Genomic DNA, 9,895 nt, shown 5'->3' on the forward strand with positions numbered 1-9,895 from the left:
CATTTTGTTTTATTCTCCCAATTCTCAGTTTCTCTTAGAGGGAGAGATCACAGACTGTCAGCTGACCTTTATGTTCAAAGACTGTCCTTACCACTTTACAAGCCATGTGCAGCTGGGCAAACTATTTGCCTCTCTGTGCTCAGTTTAATCACCTATTTAATGAGGATAATGACAGTATTTAGGCTGTTGAATTATAATGGGAAGTTAATATACGTACAGAACTTAGAATAGTTTATCATATAAGTACTATTATAAATTTTATTACAGAGAATGTATTCACTCATAGTAGTGATCCAAAGCCAGAAATGAAATTGTATCAAGTTTTTTGGTTTTGTTTTGTTTTTAATTTTTTTTATTAAATCACCATGATTTAATACAAAGATGTCCATGATTTGATTTCAGTCATACAGTGTTCCAACACCCGTTCCTTCACCAGTGTACATTTCCCATCATCACTGTCACTAGCTTCCCTCATTCCACCCCCAACCCCTGGTCTGTCTCTATGGCAAACATTTTTCTTCTCTTGCTCTCTAGCTATTTCTCTCTCTCTCTTTCTTTTTTTTTAATTTATTTTTTTATTGAATCACCATGTGGAAAGTTACAAAGCTTTCAGGCTTAAGTCTCAGTTACATAATGCTCGAACACTCATCCCTTCACCAGTGCACATATTCCAGCTTCAAGAATCACAGTATACCACCCCCACCCCCCACCCTGCCTGTGTAGCTGATAAATTTCACTTTACTTTCTCTTTACTTGATTACATTCAATATTTCAACAAAAAACTCACTATTACTGTTTGGAGTTTCCCCCCTCAACGTCGGACCTGCTGAAAAGGAAGCATTTGATAATTTGTTTTCCATTCCTGAGAATGTAGAGTTATGAGCTTGTGTGGCTGCAATAGCAGCCACACAGTTTTGGATTTCTGTATTTTAGTATTTTAGTAACTAAGTCCAGAAAATTTTCTGCCAGAAGTTGCATCATTGCAAGCTTGTACCTCTCTACTACTTTATATTCCACATATGAATGCAATCTTTCTATGTCTGTCTCTTTCTTTCTGACTCATTTCACTCAATATGATACTTTTCATGTTGATCCACTTATATGCAAATTTAATGACTTCATCTTTTCTAACAGCTGCATAGTATTCCATTGTGTAGATGTACCAAGTTTCTTTAACCAGTCATCTGTTTTTGGGCACTCCGGTTTTTTCCAGATTGTGGCTATTGTAAACAGTGCTGCAATGAACATAGAAATGCAGATGTCATTTCTACTATACCTTTTTGCCTCTCCAGGACATATCTTCAGGAGTGGTATTGCTGGGTCAAATGAAGCTCAATTTCTAATTTTTTGAGAATTGTCCATATTGTTTTCCAAAAGGGCTGAACCAGTCGGCATTCCCACCAGCAGTGAAGGAGAGTCCCTTTCTCTCCACATCCACATCAACACCGGTTGCTTCTGCTTTGGGGGATGTGGGCCAGTCTCTATGGTATGAGATGATATCTCATTGTTGTTTTGATCTGCATCTCCCTGTATATCAAGTTTTAAAAGGTGTTTACTAACAAAAATAATGAATGTTAAACACTACTTTTGTGGGGAGGGGATCACACCCGGCAGTGCTCAGGGCTTACTTATGGCTTTGTGCTCAGGGTACCAGGAATAGAATGTAAGTTGGCTATATGTAAGGCAAGCACCCTGCCTACTGTACCTATCTCACCAGCTCCTAAACACTGCAACTTAAGGCAACATATTTACTATTTTACCAAATCCACAAATAGACAAAGAAAAGATCATTGTTATTAAAACACCAAAAAAACCTCAGAAAGTTGTAATAACATGCTTAAAATAAGAGAATATGTAAATATACAGTCAAAATTCGTCATTTGTCACTTGTCATCCCGTTGAGCTTCGATTTGCTCGAGCGGGCACCAGTAAGTCTCCATTGTGAGACTTGTTACTGTTTTTAGCATATTGAATACGCCAGGAATCTGCCATGCGGGTGGGATACTCTCAGTAGCTTGCCGGGCTCTTGGAGAGGGGCGGGGGAATCAAACCTGGGTCAGCTGCATGCAAGGCAAACACCCTACCCACTGTGCTATAGCTTCAGCCCAAAATTTAAATTAAAAATTATTAAATAACTGTGATTTACTAAGCTATTGATATTTGCATTTAGGCACATATTTCCACACCAATTCCACCACTGGTATACACTACCCTCCACCATTGTTTCCGTATTTTCTCCTCTCTCCAAACCCTACCCCATCCCTGCTTGTCAATTTGATAGACACATTACAAAGCTTCAGTGATTGCAGTTTAGGTCTCATGTGTTCAGTTTGTTGAGTCTGTGTTTTGAATATATGGCTACGCGACTCTCCCTTATGGCCTATATAAGTGATATCCTGATGTCTGTTCACCCATTACTACCTGTTCTCATTTTCCCTGCCTGATTTCTCTCCTTCTCTGTCCTTCTCATTTCTAAACACTGGGGTCAAATGTGATCTGAGCATCCCCATTTTGCTGTAGTACATTTCCTCATTCAGTATTCTATCTGCCACAGATAAGTGTGATCTTTCCTTTTTTGTCTTACTTCACTGAACATGTTATCTATCAGTTCAAACCATGTTGAAGCAAATTGCAAGATTTCATTATTTCCCATAGCTTCATAGTATTCCATTGTGTATATATACCACATTTTCATAATCCATCTGCCAGTGATCATCTAGGGCAATTCCATATCTTAGCTATTGTACTAAGTGCAGCAATGAATATTTGTGTGCATATGCAATATTTTATTGAGAATAAATGGATATGGGGGTGATAAAGGAGTGATTACCATCACTAAGACTCAAGTATGTCAGTTTACAAAAATTCAACAAGAGTTCCACACCTCATATGCACACAATAAAGTGTTACAAGTTGAATAACCAATGGAATCAATTTAATTATTATTTTTTAAGGGCTAGAGTGATAGCACAGCCATAGGGCATTTGCCTTGCACGTGGCTGACCTGGGTGCCACTCCTCCGTCCCTCTCGAAGAGCCTAGCAGCTACTGAGAGTATCTCGCCCGCATGGTGGAGCCTGGCAAGCTCCCCGTGGCATATTTGATATGCCAAAAACAGTTACAACAAGTCTCACAATGGAGGAGTTACTGGTGCCTGCTTGAGCAAATTGATGAACAACAGGATGACAGTGATACAGTGATACAGTGATTAATTTTTTAAATTGAGCTACTATAGCTTATAGTACTAATAAAGTCATTGTCTTGTAGTTGAAGATCTAGTACATCAATCCCTCCAGAGACTAATTTACTTTACAGAAACTTTTTTTATAATATAAATACTTGTTTAATCAGAACTCAGAAAATTATTCTAAATATTTTAATCAGGAAGGGAAATAATGCCAGGATATATGAGCCTAAAATATTATTAGAAAGCTGGAACAAAATAAACCAAAAAAGTCACAGAATCTCTTTTTGTTTTTAATTAATTTATTTTTTATTGAATCACCATGAGATAGTTACAAGCTTTCATGTTTGGGTTACAATCTCACAATGATCAAACACCCATCCCTCCACCAATGCACATTCCCCACCACCAATATCCTCAATATACCCCCCTTTCCCACCCTCCCCCTGCCTCTAAGGCAGACAATATACCCCATACTCTCTCTCTCTACTTTTGGGCATTATAGCTTGCAACACAGACAGTGAGAGTTCATCATGTTTGGTCCATTATCTACTTTCGGCATGCATCTCCCATCCCAACTGGTTCCTCTAGCCATCATTTTCTTAGTGATCGCTTCTCTATTCCATCTGCCTTCTCCCCTCCGCTCATGAAGCAGGCTTCCAGCTATGGGGCAATCCCCCTGGCCCTTGTATCTACTATCCTTGGGTGTCAGCCTCATGTGATGCTACCCTATACTCCACAAATGAATGCAGTCCCTCTATGTCTGTCCCTCTCTTCCTGACTCATTTCACTTAGCATGATACTCTCCATGTTTATCCATTTATAAACAAATTTCATGACTTCATCTCTCCTAACAGCTGCATAGTTTTCCATTATGTAGATGTATCAAAGTTTCTTTAACCAGTCATCTGTTTTAGGGCACTCGGGTTGTTTCCATATTTTGGCTATTGTTAACAGTGCTGCAATGAATATATAGGTACAGATGTCATTTCTACTGTGCTCTTTTGCATCCTCAGGATATATTCCTAGAGATGGTATTGCAGGGTCATATGGAAGCTCAATTTCTAGTTTTTGAAGGACTGTCCATATTGTTTTCCAGAAAGGCTGGACCAGTCAGCATTCCCATCAACAGTGAAAGAGCATCCCTTTTTCCCCATATCCACACCAGCACTGGTTGCTTTTGTTCTTTTGAATGTGTGCCAGTCTCTGTGGTGTGAGATAATATCTCATTGTTGTTTTGATTTGCATCTCCCTGATGACTAGTGCTGTGGAGCATTTTTTCATGTGCCTTTTGCCCATTTGTATTTCTTTTTTGAGGAAACTTCTGTTCATTTCTTCTCCCGATTTTTTTTATAAGGTTGGAGGTTTTTTTCTTATACAATTCTACAAGTATCTTGTATATCCTGGATGTTAATCCCTTATCAGATGGGTATTGGGTAAATATTCTTTCCCATTTTGTGGGCTCTTTCTATATTTTGGCCACTGTTTCTTTTGAAGTGCAGAAGCTTCTTAGTTTGATGTAGTCCCATTTGTTTATGTTTGCTTCCACTTGCATAGGCAGTGCTGTTTCGTTTTTAAAGATGCTTTTAGCTTCAATGTCATGGAGAGTTCTGCCTACATTTTCTTCTATGAACCTTATAGATTCATGTTTGATATTGAGATCTTTAAACCCCCACTAATAGCTAAAGCAATCCTTGGAAAAAAGAAGATGGGTGGCGTCACCCTCCCCAACTTCAAACTCTACTACAAAGCAGTAGTAATTAAAACAGCATGGTATTGGGATAAAAACAGACCTGCAGACTGAGGGAACAGAGTTGAATATCCTGTCACAGACCCCCAAATGTATGGCCACTTAATCTTTGACAAAGGAGCAAGAAATGCAAAGTGGAACAAGGAAAGCCTCTTCAACAAGTGGTGCTGGGAAAACGTGATAGCTACCTGCAAAAAAATGAACTCTGACCTTTGTCTAATGCCAGGCACAAAAGTCAGTCACAAAATCTTTGCTGCTTGTAGGAATTCCTATGTGCTTCTTTCAACTCTAAACAGCCCAAACCTGGAAATTGACCTGGAAGCCATTGGTCACTCGGTTTGGTCTTTTGATGAGTAGACCTATTATGATCTAAGTCTCGTGAGTGGCTTTCCTTGCATGTTCTGGGCCAGAACTCTGCTGGCAAGGAAGTCTGGGAAATGAAGTTTCAAGGCTTTGGCTTCTGTGATATAGAAGAATAAACTTAGAAGGCCTAAGATATTTCTGAGTACAATTTATTACAGTACTTTCCCATTAATTTACAAAAAAAAACCCCAAGTTATAGGAACTGTTCTCTTCAGATGTGGGAGGTTACATATTATTTTGGGACTAGTCCCTCCACCATGCTAACAGAAGGTGGGTCCTGGTGGCTTATGCTCAGGAACATCTTAGCATAATAAGGTACTTCCTTCTCCTCTTTTCATTTATTGTGTTGGAATAATTAGATGTATATGTGAAAAAAACAATGTGAAATAAGTTAACAAATATTAAAGAAAATCTGAAAAAATTATATTCATGATCTTGAAACAGGACATACCTTTTAGAAAATAATTAGGACACAGAAAGACTAATAATGAATGATGAAGCTAATAAATTTGAATTCATTAAGTTTTAGAAGCCATGTTCTTCAAAAGGCTTGGGCTTGATAGTTAAAAGGTAAACTACAGACCAGAAGATATTTGTAATAAATATGTCTGACAAAAGATTGTCATCCAAAATATATATAGAACTCCCATGAATTAGTATAAAAAAGAAAAGCAACTGAATTTAAGAATAATAGAGACAGATCTGGACAGACACTACATAAAATAGAATTTGTATTAAGAACCAATAATCACATGAAAGAGTGCTCACCATTATCAATCACCAATATATTTCAAATTAAACCCACATGCCAGAAAATGAAAATCTTTAGACAAGGAATTAAACCAAATCTTGGCATCATGATGAACAGTGGAACTCTCATACATGGCTGCTGGGAGTACAAAGTGGTGCAATCGCTGTAGAAACTACTTGGCACCATCTACTTAAACTAAACATACATTGTTTTTCTAGATATATGCCCAAGAGGAGTCAGCATGTACATCCAACAAAAACTTTCATAAGAATATCCACAGAAGCTTTATTCAAGTGGTCAGACACTGGCATTAACTCAAATATCAATCAACAATGAAAGAAGTAAATAAATTGTGTTACAAATACATACAAGGAAATGCTATTCACCAGTAAAAAGAGAAACGATTACCACTTTCCCAAACAACACAGATAAGTCTTAAAACCTTTATCCTGAGTGAAAGAAGCCTTGCCAAAAGGAACGTGTACAATAAGATTGCATTTATATGAAATTCAGGAATAAGCAAACAGCTCTGTGGTGATAGTACTGTAGACATTTCCTCTTGAGAGTGGGTTGGTATTGACTGGGAAGGGGCCAGGGGAGCCTTCTGGAATTTCTGGGAATGTTTATGTCTTGATCTCAGTGGTGGTTGCATGCACAAATGCATTTGTAAAAAGCCACTGAACTATGTACTTGAGATGAGAGCACTCACTGTAGGCACGCTGGACCTCAATGTAATACGAAGGGGAAGAACCCTTTTTAGAAATTGAAAAGGTAAACATCAAATATTTCTGGTTCTTTTTTTTCCTTCTTAGAACAATCTGACTTCTTCTCCAAGAAATGTGTATTCCTCTGATTTAGTTGGGGGAGGGCCATGAACAACAGTCTGGGAAAGAAAAGCTCACACATTCATTGGCTTTTCACTCTTTCACTGCATGGAGAAACACAAATGCCCCAGGATAGGAGGTGGGAGGGAGAAAGAAGAAAACACAATGATTCAGACTGCCCCAAGCACCCAGCAAAGTGCTCTTCACAAAATAGCAAGAAAACATTGACTAATTTTTGGACCAAGTCCCTCTGAACACACTGGGTTCCATTAAAGAAAGCTAAAGGAAGCAAATACTATCGCATCAAGGTGAAATAGGACTCATTTCACAAGACTTCTCCCCCAATGCAGAGTTGGGTGTGAGCCCCTTCCAGCCACCCACTTCTGAGGTTAGCACTCAGCTTCCTGGTGGAGACATGGGTTCACCTGATTGTACCTCTTGAGCTTGGGAAAGCTCCCTTGATTTGAAACTTCTGGCACATCTTCCACATCCCTTCCTGCTTTGCTCGGTGGCCTCTGGGTAAACTAGACATGCTGCTGCATTTGAACAATCCCATCATCAGCAGACAAGCTTATCTCTGTCTAGCCGCAGATTTCAAAAGTACCTGCATTTCACGTTTTGGGAAATCCATTCTGTGTCTACAGAATTGAACATACCCTCCCAGGAACTCCTAATAAATATCTGGAAAATCTCAAGGAATGAACCTTGGCTGACCCATTGGAGCACATCTTTGAAATCCCTCCCTTCTGCACTTTTTGTGGAGCCAGGCGAGTGGTCTGAAAACCCTTGAACACTTTTGTGAACTATAAATTCAGAGAACTGTTAGTTTGGGGATTTGAGGAACAGATTTCAGGAAGTAGCAAGGAATAATCATGTTTGGGGTCATTTCATCATTGCCCATTCCCAAGAGTTTACATATGTTCTCTGCCTATATCCCTACAGAACTGCATTTCCTGTTGGAAGGAAAGGACCAAAATCAGTATTCAATTTGGAGATGATATTAATCAAAATTGTATTTTAACTGACAGCTTTTGGTAATGTGGGGATAGCTTCATCTCCCACAGAAGATCTGTTCTGTCTGCCTGAATGTAAAAGCAAAGTGAAGTCCGCTCTGCATAAAGAATCATCTCATAAATGCATATTCCTTTCCCATATGGCACATCTTTTCAGTCCTTGTTATGTGTGCATCTAGAGTAACACCAAGCAGTAGCTTTGAGCTGTATAACCAAGTTCATGTTATTTTAAAAATCCAGTGGTTTGACATCAGGTCCAAGTGTTATACTTAAAATAACTAGAATCTAGGTTTTGCAATTGTAGGTGGGAATTCTTGCTGAATGAGTTTATTTCATTATTCCTACAGGACAGAATAGATAGAGATGATTATTAGAGAAAAGGGCATACCCTTTCCTCTGTGCTAACTTTACAGATTTTGCAGGTTTTGGGGTTCTGACCTAGAGGGAGAATCCTCTGGATTTTGATCTTGCTTATTTTGGTTAAAAAAAAAAAAACATGACTACAGAAGAAAAAAGGATTAACAAAAATTTGAATGACTTCCAAACTCATCTTTGACATCAAAGGGACTATTTAAAGCAGCATTGTGATGATTTAACCAAATTGATAGCTTGCATTTCCTTTACAAGTACATGCAGCTTAAAATTAAATGAGAAATGCTTATAGATGGAGTTTCTGCCATTACTGAACAAAAAAATGCTTCTAAGACTTATTCTAGATTGAATAGCATTAAAGCAGAATAATTTGTTTTGCCTAAAAATTGTAATTTGATATCATTTAACTTAGAATTGCATATTAGTTGAAGTGTTTAAAAACAATCTCGATGCCATTATTGAATATGCCGAGGCTACCATGGTAACAACAGATCTCATTTTCTTCACACAAAATAGAGCAACTTTATGGCAACTCTGAAAATAAAGAATGTGGAACGTGGGTGTCAGAAGAAATTACAATGACATGTTAAGGCAGATGTTGCAAGATCATGGCCCATGGGTGAAACTGTTCTGTCCTCGGGTTTTATTTGGCTCAGAGAGCATTCAAAAATTCCTTTGGAAAAGTAAGAGTTCTAGTTTTTCTTGACAAGTGAAAAATCTGGCTCTGTTGTCCTCCAGTACTGCCTGGCAGCCATCGGCATGAGCTAAGGCCAAATATAATTTCAGATGGAAGTGAATTCTTTAGTGGGCCTCTGCCCTTCCCAAACTGCTTCAAGTTAGCTGATCCCCTGGTCCCTTTAGGCTTTGAATATGTGATCCATTCTGAAGAATAGAAGGAAAATGCAACATTCCCTGGAAAGTGCATTTTTCCTGAAAAAGATAGAAAAACTTTTTTTCCATGTTCTTCAAGTGAAAACTTAATTTTAGATTATTCAAGGTTACTTAATTCAAAAATTACTTAATTCATAAATATCAGTATTACTTTATTTGGTAAAATAAAGAACCTAGTATAAAATATAGGTTCTTTATTTTACCAAAACTCAAGTCCTAATCATCTAGCTTGTGATTCAAAACTCTTATCAAAGGAGCAAGAGAATGAAAGTAGGAAGTCTTATTTCAGTTCAATATGTAACTCTTAGAACAGCTCATGAGTGAGTGAGCCCTTTAAACTAATGTTCAGTTATGGAAATAGACTCTGAAAATTTTTCCCCCAAATTTATTCTCAGACACTGAGAATTGAGAAATTTGTATTTCAGTGGGTTGTATAATTGTCACCTGGATTCTTTGGTAGATACAAGTAGCAATTGGCTCTGTTGGTGCAAGTGTTTGTATGGTTAAGCTACTTGTCCTAAGAAGACAGGATAATGAGAGCAACTATGGCATGGACCAGAGACATGTTATGACCACAGAAAATGCCCTTATATCAAGACAACCACTTCACACAGCAAACTGCTCGTTATAAGGAAAGAAGATGTTAGAAAGCATACCTAAATCACTATCCAAACCCATTATCATGATTAAATAACTAGAAACACAGCTGTGAGAAGAAAGGTGTTTTCTTAAAATAGGGTTGGCATCT

This window comes from Sorex araneus, chromosome 1, assembly GCF_027595985.1.
Source record: "Sorex araneus isolate mSorAra2 chromosome 1, mSorAra2.pri, whole genome shotgun sequence".
Lineage (NCBI taxonomy): Eukaryota > Metazoa > Chordata > Mammalia > Eulipotyphla > Soricidae > Sorex > Sorex araneus.